Consider the following 14058-nt stretch of genomic DNA (forward strand, 5'->3'; position numbering starts at 1 on the left):
TCACTTCTGGCTGCAAGCCAAGCAAGATGTGAGCCCTCTAGCGCTAACTTCGTGTAGCGGAAATATTGTATTGACAAATAGTGCAGTGTTCTTCCCAGGCTCTTTCAGCCAGGTGCTACACCCAGCTACTTTTTCATACCACCAGGCTGGAAAAAATGGGGAGAACACTGTAGTGCATTAACAAAATATGCTTCCGAGTATGCGCAACGCGAACCAGTTTAAAATATCTGTGGTGCCATAGTCTTAAATGACTTCCGGTCACCGTTGTCGGCACATCATATCTGATACTTGCATCGCACCAGGTATGAAATGACCCATAGGTTTTCAATTAGACCATGTAAAGTCCACTGGACAAAAGAATTTATGTCCAGTAGCATATAAAATCCACTTTGGAAATCAAAAAAGTAAGCCCAGTGTGGAGTGAAATCAGGTTACTTCAGAGCTAAATGCATCATATGAAGACAGGCAATCCAGCTTCACACAGTGGCAATGTGCTGGAGAGCATTTAAGAAGAGCTGAAGTTAGGGGAGAAAAAAAGAAAAGCTAAAGAAAAAAAAAAATCACCTTTTTGCACCGAAACCATCTCTATGTATTTTTCATATGCTTTCTTAAGACCTTACTGTCACAGCTTTTCAACCGCTTCTCTCACAGTAATGAATTGCACTATAAAAGAAATGCAATGGAAGAAAGCAAAATAGTAGAAAACTGGTGCTGCTGGCAAGCAGACGGAAATAATTCCCACAGGTATTATAGCTCTACAGTTGTCACCTTGAAAGCCAACAGCAATCTTCAGTCTCAGCTGTTAGCTCAGAGCCATGTTTTTCACAATACCTAGAACTGCCTCTGCTACCAAATTTATGGATGCAGCATTCGATGTCCTGGCTACATACAGGTAGAAACTAAATCACCCTGTATTGATTATCGTATTTCTAAACAGCCTTAGACTTTTTATACTGCATACAGATGAAGACTGGACTGGCAGTTTGTAAACTGTAAATATCTATATTACAAGGTTTAAAGAGAAATTATTCTAGGCACTTCAGTGTTCCCTGGCTACAGCACTCAGACACAGAGAGAAAAAGAAAACAATAGTGTGTGGTTATGTGTGTGTGTTACAATTTCATATAGATTTGCATAATCCTGCATCAACTTGGAATTATTTTCATGTCATCATGTCATTGGCCATCAGTAATATTCTGGTCAGTAAAGTTTGTTCATCTATGGAAAAAGTGTGCGTTTTAAGGACCACTATCGTGGAAAATGTAAAAATCTAAAATACATGTGTACACATACTTGTTAAAATGCATTTCTCCCAGATTAGAATGCACTAGAAGGCTGGTTTCACAGTGGGCCGTTAAATTCCCACGTTACAGCAGCCAGTAACGCAGCCTAACTCACAGCACTGTAAAATCAATTGTGCTGTTCACAGTGCAAATGTTGCGTTAGACAGTAACGCAGCACGTTTAAACAAAGTGCTGCATGCTGTACGTTATACTGGGCTAAGCAGCGTTAGACTGCTTGCACATGCTCAGTAATGTTGGAGGAGGAGGTCTCCCCCTCCTCCTCTGCAGCCAGCCACATGGCTAATTAATATTCACTGCACTGCAGAGACTCATGGTAGGACTGTAGTGCTGTCCGGATCATGAGCGAAATGTTCATTTGATCCGGATCTTTTTTGTGAGTCAAATCATCCGGATCATCTAAATGAAAGATTCGGTTCACAGTGGATGTCTGTCTGGAAGAAACAGGAACATACAGAATGTAAAGTGCAGGGAAAGTCATGTCCTGCTAGTCATTTCTCCCAGTCTGCTTCCCTAGTAAAATGATTCAAATGATTCGGTTCAAAAATCCGGATCTTTTCAATTATCCCATTCAAATGATCTGAATCCTTAAAAAGATCCGGACTTCCTATCACTAACCTGGAGCGGCTGCTTTGAGAGCTGCATAACGCAGCTCAATCTGACGTCCGACTTCAACACCACCATACGTTGCGTTAGGGGCACGTTATGCGACCATAACGTCCCCTAAACCGCAACGTCTTGGTGGGAAAGTAGCCTAAATCATTTTTCTCCTGTGTTCCTGTCATTTGCAGTAGGTAGAAAAAAAGTTGACAGATCCGACAAGTTTTGCAGTTCATCTTCTCATTAGGGATGATCACAGATATGCAAATTTTTCTGAGTTGATGCAAATTTATGCAGATTGGTATGCAAATATATGCAGCTTGAAATGGACCCATCAATGTAAACCTGGGTTTAAATTGATTTGTCCTTTTTCAAACTGCATACATTTGCATAAAAAATTTCATTTCATTGATCATCCCTACTTCTCATGCGGGATTCTCAGTATCTTATTTATTCTTTGCAAAAACAAGAAGTTGACAAGCCTGCCTACTCATTTACACATTATTTTGACAGATGGATTGAGCAGCTGCTCTCAAGAAGTGCTTTTAAGAATAAAGAAAACACTGGAAATCTACCAAGAGGAAACTGACTAGTCTAAACCCTGTCAGATCAGTCAGATGTTTACAATTTATTGTAAGTGACAGCAACATAGCAAAGCAAAATTCCTAAAACATTTTACTCTGGAACAAATGTACATTTTATACATATTTATTTTACAATTTTCCATGAGTGGTCCTTTAAGTATTAAGGGCCAGAAGGAGGCAGTGGACAATTGTGGTCTACAAAGCTTACTACTGTATCAGGAAGTACAAAGTTAGTTCTGACGTGTTTGATATTGGGTAGTGCTTGAATATAAAACGTTAAGCTTTGTAGACAGAGAAACATATCAAAGTGTATGGTGGAATTACTAGGATTGTGCACCCACACTTTTCTTTCCATGTAGATTTTATCCAAACATCAGCATAGATGGAGTACAGTAGCAATGAGTCCTTATTTGTTTGCACTAATAATAGAAACTCTGTTTAAGAAGATGTGCACAGAGATGAGCATGATTTACAAGACCACAGTAAAAAGGAAAATGGCACCATCCAAATACCAAAGGGTAAGACAGGTCCTGAAGAACAAAATCAATGTGCATAACACAATCTAAACCATCAATATGCATGCACTGCTAGCTATCAGATACCACGCTGCCATAAAAAGATGGTAAAGTAGGACATGGATCTGCCAATGTAATTGGTTATTTATAACAGGAAATAGAATGAAAACCAAGCAGAAGATGTGCCAAGACAAGACCATGCACGAGATGCACAATTGACTGATACCTGTGGTGACCAACATTAGGAAATCCTATTAGTGCCAGGGAAAAATGGGAGTCAAAGACAACCATGATGCACTGATTATGGCAGCCCAAGACCTGGCACTAAGAGCCAGATCCATAGAAGCAAGGATCTACCACTCTAAAAAGGATTAAAGGTGCAGGCTGTATAAAGAGGCACCAGAGACAATTCAGCACAGTATGGCAGGTATGCTGAGGGGCAGACAGACCATTACATTTGTTGTGGACAAGGACCAGAGGAAAGCACAATACTATAATTTATCTGTGGAATTGAAATAAGACTGTTTTTCATAAGTTAATCTTTACTTTAAAATTACAATTTAAATATATCCGGAATTGGTCCATTCGTTCCAACTCTGAAACCACCATTTATTTGGACTGTTACTCGACTCCACAGCTCTGTACACCAATCTACTCCCAACCTACCAATAAACCAGATTAATCCATCTGATGGCATGGAATGGTCAAAAGGCCTTTACTCCCTGGGTGCAAAGTGAATCAGCCTCTCCTGCCACCTTTTCCTCACCTTCATTGTGAGCAAAGATGGTCACATTAAAATTAACTAACATATTAGCAATGAATTCTTACAAATGAAGAATGCAGAAAAGATATAAACAAAAACAAAAATAAGTCTTGTCCATCGCATCACAACCTCTTTACGGGAACTCTATATTTCATGCATCCCAAGTTGAGCTTTGAATAAGAGGATGAGGAACACTCTAGAAACTATTGGCAATGTGATTCTTGACAAGAGAAAACAAATCTACTTTACTTCACTATAACCTCCTTCACGGTAATCACGAGTTCAGCTCGGGGTAGGAAAAACATGCCAGGAGCGGTAGCCCCGAGCTGAACTCATGGTAGCCGCCGGAGGTCTATGCAGAGCAATGCACGCAGCGGGCATTTGAACTCACCTCTCGGGGGATCCCGACGTCGGCCGCCATTCTTCTTCCTCTCCTCCGAGGCTCTGCTTCCCCTTGGTGAGATTGGCATATGTCGTCATGACGATAGCCAGCAATCTCACCATAGGGTTACAGTGCCACCCGGAGGACGGAGGGAAAACTGCAGCACTGGATCCCAGGGAGGTGAGTGAGTGCTGGGCTGCTGTAGAATACCCCATCAGCATGATTTTCTCCACGTTTTAGGATCTAAAAGCATGCGAAAAAATTGCACCGCTATTAGACTCTAACGTCCAGAAAAAAATCATAACACTAAGAGGGTTAAAAAAACCCAGTTCCCAACTTCTTCTAATTGTAACAATGTTTTTTAATTCCACAGAGGAACATGCAGCATATAAAAACATGCAAACCTGAGTTCCGAGGTGTAAGGGTGGTTTATCTAAATGCAACTGTTATCTTCAGTATGAAGAAGGCAAAGCATTCAAAAGTAAATATTAGAAACCTAGAAATCAAACTTGGGAATCCCACTAGTGGATAACCACGTGAAACTATTTATTCCATCAGAAACCTATCACCAGTATCTAGCATTTTCATTTTTGGTCTCAAGGATCACCATTATAGATTCATAAGCAATCAGCACATACATTCTTACTGTTAGATGATCATTATCTATTATGAACTCTTACAATAATTATTTACACTGCATTGCCTAGAAAATCAGTTCTGTAGGTCCGATGAGAGAGCTTGTTTGAGACTAACAGAGTCACATGCATACTGCCTGCCATACTCCATCCAGGGTGGATGAAGCATATCCTAAAGGTTAATCGTTGAGCGTTATGCAACACTAAGAATAACAGTGTTCTAGTGCTTCTTGCTTCTCATGAATACATGCCCTCATCATACACTACCTTGACTGTCGTAACCCTATGACATCCTTCTAAAAAAATATATAGTAGCTTTCATCCTAGTAATCTATCAAAATACTAAACATACAATCATTTCACTTTCTGCAAGAGCAGTCACTTCTCCCCTTCAGGCAAGAGTCTTTCTATTAAATATTATGATCTTGAAAGTTATCTCCATCCACTTCAAGGTTGCTTACTACGCTCTTTTCCAACTCAACTTTTTCTAGCAAGAAACAATTTCAAACAGTCAGGATATGATTAAAAAGGTAGTTGCACATGACACATCCCCAGACGGAGCTGAAAACTGGAGTCTGACAAAGTTCAAATAGTTGTTTTGTTTGTCATATTAAATTAATGTGTTACAACCTGTGGATAGCATGGGGAAGCATAAGACATCTGAAATCCTAAAGTGGAACTGTAGTGACATAAAATAGAATGTAGTAAACTATTCAGGATACCCATTTTTACATTATCCTGTTTTCAGAATCAGAGAAATCACTGGAACAGAGGCGCCAACAGAATAAAAACAATTATTTTAAAATTGTTAAAAATGGGAGGTAGTGGTGGACTTGCCTTCCCAGAGAAAACGCAGGTGTATATGAATGTGGTTCAGAAGAACTTTAATTGATAAGTCCACGATTTAAGTTTTTCAGAACCACATTCATATAGACCTGTGTCTTCTATGGGGAGGTAAGTCCACCACTACCTCCCATTTTTGTCAACTTTAAAATAATTGCTTTTATTGTTTTTGCCTCTTCTCCAGTGATTTATCTACTGTCCGTCCATCCTTGGTGGAGGGGTGTATTTCCCCTCTTTTCTACAGAGAGAGATTCTTCACCTGAGTGGAGTCAGGTTATATACTTCCCACCTGACTTCACAGTGGTTACCTTAGTGGTGGCCCAGACTTGAGGGTACTATTGCTCTATTTTATATATACAGATTTCAATTGTGTTATAATCTGTTCCATCAGGGGCTCTCTGTCTCTTTTGGTTTCAGAATCACTTCCAAAATCTATATATTGTATTGCTGAACTTTGGTATGTACCCTGCCCACCCAGTGAGGTTTAGTCTAGGCTGCTCAGATATGCAGAATACTGTTCTCAGAGCATTCTGGGAGACAAAGTATTATTTTGCTGGTTTTGGAACACACACACACTTACCTTGCTCTAACACAGGTGTGTCAAACTCAATCACAAAGTGGGACGAAAATTGTACACTGGGACCAAGTCACAGGCCAACCTCAATGTCTACTGGCCACCTTTCTCCCATATAAAGTTCCCAGGTGACCCCCCCCCCCCCCATACAGTTCCCTGGTGTTTAGTGCTTTCCCCCTGCCTCCCAATATGGCTTCCCAGGTGATCTAGGGCTTCACCTCCAATATAGCTTCCCTGGTGGTCTAGAGTGGGCCAAACATAATGCAAAATGAGGAAACCACTTGAGGGCCAAATGTAATGGCTCTGAGGTCCAGCTTTGGCCTTTGGCCGGAGTTTGACATGTATGCTCTAACACTATTTTACTTTAGAAAGGTCCATGACCGGCAAACTGTTTTAATGTACAGGCTCATCCTCTTGGAGGAACTAAATATTTCAGTTTGCTGTAGCGATCTTTTATTCCCTTTTGAATTAAAAAAATATGTCATGTCCAATCAACATACTATACCCGTTTTTCGACCTCACCTCCGTTAGGAGGTTAGTCTTCAGTCATTTGTATTTGATCATGTGTTTCTAGAAAGCAGTGACCTTTTATTAGAGAAAAACTATATAATGTTGCAACCAAAGACTGCACTGCATTTTAGTATTGCAAAAAATCAATCTGGTCTGATCAAGATTTAATCAGGTTCACAATGATTTTCATGGAATTGTATGCTAGACTTGTTACAGCAATTTTGTCCATTTGATACCTCCTTTTCCCTCCCCTTCCTGGCAGTAACTTGCACCGTGAATTCTGAAAAAGCTTAAAATGCTTTCCACAAAGAAATTTTGTTTAAAGGACTCTGGGGCACATAATCACCAACAATATCTCATAATCAACTTTTAAAGTTAATTAGCAATTATAGAACTATTCCCATTGTTCTTGGTGCTTGAGAGAAATGTGGAAATGACAGAATGATTTATTAAAACCTTCTTAAAATGCTGAGGATTTTGCAAGCAGCACAGTGTAATGTAAAATGCAAGATAACCATGTCTTATAATTACACATGCGGCTACAGATGTAGAGCTGGCTGTAACACATCCATTAACAGAGCGCTTATCACATTAGACTGAACATGTCAGTTGAGCAGTTCAAAAAAAAAAAAAGAAAGAAAAGAAAGCATACAACTGATATGCCAGATACATTCAGAAATAAGTGTTAGATAGGCATGTAATGAACTATCAATTACCATGATTTTAACTAAAAAATATATATATGTTGAAGAACAGTGTGTATGTTCCAAAGCCTAACCAAAAGTCATGTTGGTTAATGGGTCATCCTAAAGTGTGGTAGCTAACTTAATTTATTTTAATTAAATACATACATTATTATTATTTTTAATACAAAGGACAGACATTTAGTGTAGATAGGCGGCATGAAGAACTGTGCATTTCACTTAAGAACTGACATAACAGGTATCTGAACTCCGAGGAGAAATAGTGCAGACATCTTTATTTACTTCCCATTGGTAGAAGGCTTGCTTTAGGCAGGAAAAGTATGCTTTTCTGCATGGAAAAGTGCTCCCTCTGCCTTAGGGCTCTTTCACATTAGATAATGCGTGCAGGAGCCTTTCTCCTGCACGCGTAGAATGGTCTACAGCGTGTCGTCGGGATGTTGCGGTGCGACGCAATGGACTTTCATTTTACCTTCGTTAACGCAAAGTTTGGATTTGTGAAAAATTCCTAATGTTGATATTTGTCAAAAGCAGTTTGCAACACAACTCATTTAGCATACATACTAGAATATCAGCCGAGTTTTAGGGACGGACCCCCACCTTAAAAAAAAGGGCCACAGCAGCACATGTAATTTAAACTCAGCTTCGACAGCTGGCTACCCCCCCTCCCCCCCAGGGGTGTGGAGAGTGTTCTGTAGCTGTAGTGTGCTGCCTGTTGCCATGCCGGGGGGGGGGGGGGGGGGAGACAGAGGGTTGCATTACATTCTGTTCCTTGCTTTTGTCTATTTGCTTTTCATGGCTTGTTTAATTCATTTAAGTCTATTGGAGTACAACCAGGTGCAAAAATTAAGCCTGAAAATTTTCTCCACAGTGGCCATGTGATTATGTCATAAGTCAAGGCATTGTGGGATGTCTTTGCCTTGGCAGCCAAAACGCCTTACTGGCAAGGACAGTACATGGAGGATGTAGCAGTAAGCTCGCCAGTTGCTGCTGAGTTTCCTACCCTCAGCTTATAACTCAAGTCATAATTTTTTCAGTTTGTTTTTTTTAAGCTAACAATGAGTGGGTCAGCTTATACTCAAGTATAGACGTTATATGTCATAGGTCTTATAATAACGTCATATATGTATAGTTGGCATATAAAAGAAACACACCAGTGTATTCTTATGAACACATCAAACAATCTCAGAAGCCTTGAAGGGATCCAACTACCTTGTGTGTAAGAATATTTAAAACAAACCTGCCTCTAAGGGAGGTTCATAAAGGATGTTTGCTTTGTAGGGGCAATGGAGTCAATTCACAAAACTTCTCACAAATGATTTACTCTTCACCTAAGAAATATAACCTTTCTGCACATTTACAAGCAAAATCACTCAAAGTAAGTTGTTCCTGATTAACTTAATTTCAATATTACTTTTCTTACATTATATTATTTTTTTGCTCTTTGGGAGCTTAAAAACTTTACACAGATAAGGTGGAAACAAATGAAAAAAGGTGAAAAAGCTTTGTGAATGAAGCTCAGTGTCTATTTACTTTCTTACGAGCTATTGTTTCGTAGCACCCAGTCTATATGAGGGCACCCATCTTGAGTGTGACCCAAGCCATTGGCGCTTGCCAGATACGTAGTCATAAGTTTACATCTCCTGGCCGGAAGATGTAAACACATTAATGACTACATCTCCCAGCATGCACAAGTGGCTGGTGACTTGTTTAAGATCACCGCAAGCAATTCAAACCTGTGGTTCTGCAGTGCCGACAGCAGCACAACGGATGCCCTCATATAGACTGGGTGCTACAGAGCACCCCCCGGTAAGTAAATCGATGCAGCAACGATAAAGCACACATTAACAAAACTCCCTTAGGGCACAGTTTGTTTTAAATATTTTTACTCAAGAGGTACTCAGATGCCTTTAGGGGAGTAGACATGCTGCAGTGACACACAGAATAGGTGGCCAGCAGGGATGAAGACGGGAGCACAAAGGCTTATAAATGAGCATCCTGGTCTTTAACACTCTGCAGGGGTACCAAGGACCACTATTCACTAGGGGAGGGGGTCTCTCACCGGTGACCTGCGGGGAGGTCTAATAGCTGACCTTGGGGCCCTGGGGGCTCAATACAATTTTTGCCCAGGCTAAAACTAGGGATGGTTAATGATATGCAAATAGTTTCAAAGTGATGCAAGATTCGGGAGTATGAACATTTTGTATGCAAATCTATGCAGTTGAAAATGGACCAATTGAATTTCACCTCAGCAGGATTTGATTGGTTCATGTTCAAGCTGCATAAATTTGCATAGGACATTTGTATAATGCTGCAACAACCGAAAATTATTTGCATTTCACTGACCTTCCCTAGCTAGAAACTGCCCTGACAGAAGCAAGGCAATGACATCAATGACTGGAAGGAACAAGTTCAGAATAGGATGATCATGTGAGAACAGTAGAAAATGTGTCAAAAGCAGGAAGAGTGTGCATTAGTTTTCCAAACCAGATAGTCTACCCAACCTCAGTACACAGAAGGGTTCAACAGAGCCCTGTTATTGGAAGCAGAATGTACCCCAAAGGTGGCAAAGTTGCAGCGTATACACCCTTGCCACAAGTTTCATGTGGGGAGATCCTCCACGGATTTGATTAGTGAAGTAAAACTTCATTCCTGTTGAGAAACAAGTAGTTCTTTCAGTTCAGTTGTGCAAACTGCTATGATTAATTCCATTTGTAACTCTGCAGTTGGCCATTAACGATTTAATTTCTAGCGAAAAGTTGTTTGAGCGATCAGAAATTCTGATCGGAAGTGAAATCTTTCACTACACCACCAACAAATCAATCTTTGCTTCCTATCTATCACAACCAGCAAGAAAATTCAAATTTTGGTTTGCAGAAATTCCAAATCGGACAACTGTTTTTATAATCGCTAGTAATTGATTGTGCCCATCAACGGAGATTATTTACAACCAATCCGACCAGAATTTCTGATCGCTTGAACGATTTTTCACTAGAACTTGGACTGTTAGTGGCCACCTTGAGTACACAATTACCCAGCCCATCTATCATGACCCTAACAAAGTCTGTCGGCTTGGGAAGGTCCATCTTGCCTCCAGCAACTCAACAGAGTAGAGAAGTAGCACATAAACAACAACTACTTGTCCTTCCCCTGATCCAAAATCTAAAAGCACATAAAAAAAAAAAAAAAAACACTGGTCCATATTAACAATAACTTAAATAACTTGGAATGAAATTTAACTTTAAACTTTGCATTACTCTGAACTCCATAACAAATGAAGACAGGGCTTACAGTTCTGGGCAAAGAATATTTTCTAGGTAACACACAACACGATTTCAATAACACAGCTGGGAGGGATATACTAAACAAAAGAATGTATGGCACAAAGTACAAAATAAACAGGCAAAAAGACCAATCAATAAAATACACACCATTGTGGAGTAATTAAGAGACTTCACAATGAGAAACAATTATCTCATCTTAACAATGAATATAAAACACAGCAGAAGAGATGTTTTATGTATGACAATACCCTGTGAACACAGAAATAAAAGAAACTTCCACAAGCAAAAGGACTGCTGGGTAGAATGATTAACACAACTGTGCTAGAGGAAAGCTTCCAACAACAAAAGGGGGAAAAAGACAGTTATGGTACTATCCATAGCTGTTACATATAACAACTTGGGTACAGTTAGCACCACCACTGACCTATACAGTCTTTATATAAATTGCCACCAACCTACAGAAGGACTGGTAAAGGACAAATTATTACTTAAGAGGGTCTAAAAGAAAAGTGTCATACAGTTTACAAGTAGTGCAAATGGCATCTACTTAATATAGACCTGATGTGTCACAAGCAAGTATGTTTTTTAGTGCAAGGTAAATACATATATTTAATGCAGTTAGTTTCAATTACGCAGTTAAAAGCACCTAGGTGTTTACAGTATCTGCCTTTGTTAATCCTGCCCCGTGATGTCTTCCCCGATAAATGGGAGGAGGGATTTTCTTTCGCTTTTTAAATCTTAAACTACCTTTACATCTTATTGGTTGGTAATAGCTCGGAAGGAAAGCCAACTTAACCAGTTAACTATTTTATTACATTTTGGGCGCCTCCTCTCATCCTTCTTGAAAAGTAAAAATCATTTGGGTGCAAAATTAATTTCACGTGACTTACTGCTAATGGTGATTATTTAGGTAAAAAAAAAAAACGAATAGAAAGAAAAGATCAGAACAGATAGGTCTAAAACCTGGGGTAGGCTGGGGTAACAGAGTAAATCTACACATTGTTATATTTTGGCACAATCACCTCTAGCCTCAATATACCAAAATATGCCTAACTCCAACATTATATAGCCTTTGAAAAAACAAACGGAAATGCAGCTCTGAGTGGAGACAACATTTACAGGCGTCAACCTCTAACCCTGTGTGTAAGCACGATCTCTTCAACACCCACAAATCTAGCTCCTTTTGGATGATTAGGTGGTGCCTTGTAGAGAGAACAAAAAAAGGTTTTAATTGACCTAAAAAAAACATATGAACTACCTTCTCTGGTCGTGGACTGGCACAATGATTAGCCAAGGTAGCATACGCTAAAAAGACCTAGAAAATGGGATGGAGGTTATCTACAAAGTTTCTAGCTAAAGCCCTCATAAGAAACTGCAGCCCTGACCCCAGAACACATAGACTGGAATAAGCACAACAGACCCTGCAAAGTGCCCATAATGAACTCTTCAAAAACCATGTAGACCTCAAAAGAACTGTATAACAAAATGTAGAAGATCCAAGAGAAAACATGTTTAAAGTGTTAAATAAAGGAGGAGAAAAAAGTTTTAGTGTGATTAGACAGGCTGGTTCTAGCAATAGAAAAATGGTTTCTGATATCACATTTTGTCACAACACACATGCTTGTTTGGGTGCTTTTACATTTTTATACAAAGTAAAACTGCTTATGAACACACACAGTGAGATAAACCATGCGGACCGATAAACAAATTGCATTACTTGGAACCTAATAACAGCTTCAACAATACCATTGAGGTTTGTAGTATGGAAGCCTCTGTGTGAAGCTGATGAAAATGGATCACAGGCAAAACAGTAGGCATAGATAATTGGATTTCACTGTACTTGGGATGAATTCAAATACACATCTATGTTTAAAAACAAGTATTGTTATGCAGGCTGTAAAACGTGCATGTTAAAATAAAATGTTATTTTCTGCTTTACTGCAAGCGAGCTTCAAAGGATTAATGGAATATAGAACAAACATCAGATGGTGCCACTGCAAGCCATCGCTAAAAGGAAGATTCACTTCTAATTATGGTCAGGGATTATTTTTTTATTACCCATTCCCAAAATATTAAAACTATTGTCAATGTAAGCAGGAGTTTTAAGGCAGATGAGGATGTTTTATCCTGGTGTCAACAGAAGGTTACTGCCCATCAAATTTTTAATTCCCCACCCTAGTGGATAACCAGTGACTACCTAACGTATGTCCATCACCAATTCTGGCACGCAACGTATTTAGGCTTTACCGTTTATCGGTTAGGCCTGATTAATTGAAGTATAGGGGGTATATACTTTATATACTTATATTCAGGTAAGACCTACATTTATGACTTATACCCTGTATAATTTCTGCTCCTTCACCAGCCATTAGCATCTGGTTCTATTACCAGCCTCCCCGGTTACTGCTAGCCACGGATCTAGAGAGAGTCTCCCAAGCCGCCCCGATCACGGCTCTCCCCAACAAGCGTGCCACCCTGATCAGTGCTCCCCCCAATAAGCAGGTATCTCTTCCGGGCCACCCCGATCACTTCTCTCCTCAGCCACAAAAGTGCCCCGCTGTCTGTGGGCTCACCTGTTCCTGGTATCCCAATCACCGCTCTTACCGATCACTGCCAGTGTTGCAGACCTATAACCAGTAAGTCAGTATCCCGCTACTTGCGGGATGACCTGCTCCTGGTGCACCTATATCTGCTCTCCCCGATCGCTGCCGGTGTTCAGTCATGTTGACAGGTGTCCGGCTATTGGTGTCTGCCTAACCGCCTGATCAGGCATGCTACATGTGTCCTCTGCTCCTCCCTTCGCTGGAACTGTCAGGGCTGGTGGTTTTAGCGCTGATAGCGTCACTGCACAGCATCGGCAAGAGAGAGCAGAGAGAGCAGAGAGATAGTAAAGGCTTCCACCGCCAGGGTTAAATACCGTACTATGCAATTAACCCTTCATGGTCTCCAAGCTTCTTCCCCACACTGTGCTTCTGTTCATGTGCATTAACACAATAACAGCAGCACAGTGTGGGTAAGGTGCATGGGGAACATGAAGAATTAATTGCTCCAGTTATCTTGCCCCATGTACAGCATAAATAAAACTCATGTTGGCACACTTTAATACTTTCCTGAGTGGACTTATTGAGGTATTAAAAAATTCCAGCTTAAGGTGGTCACTTACTTGGGTCGACTTATACATGAAGTCAACTTATCTCAGAGTATGTAAATCGTTTGGGGCTCATTCACATTATGTGCAATACTGTTTTCATGCAACAGGCCATCCATGCTAATGAATGTACTCATTCACAATATGTATGTTGTAAAATATGCTTGCTTTAAACGCCATGTAGGTGAATCTAATTCATTATTTAGAATAGCCAATTT

At 40.0% G+C, this 14058-nt stretch overlaps 1 protein-coding gene across 4 annotated transcripts in view; it reads right to left on the reverse strand.

Annotated features, from left to right (window-relative positions):
* Nucleotides 1-14058, reverse strand: part of DIAPH3 (diaphanous related formin 3) — an 847513-nt gene that overhangs the window by 498785 nt on the left and 334670 nt on the right. The gene's annotated exons all lie outside the window — the stretch shown is intronic.

Source organism: Hyperolius riggenbachi, chromosome 2 (genome assembly GCF_040937935.1).
Source record: "Hyperolius riggenbachi isolate aHypRig1 chromosome 2, aHypRig1.pri, whole genome shotgun sequence".
Classification (NCBI taxonomy): domain Eukaryota; kingdom Metazoa; phylum Chordata; class Amphibia; order Anura; family Hyperoliidae; genus Hyperolius; species Hyperolius riggenbachi.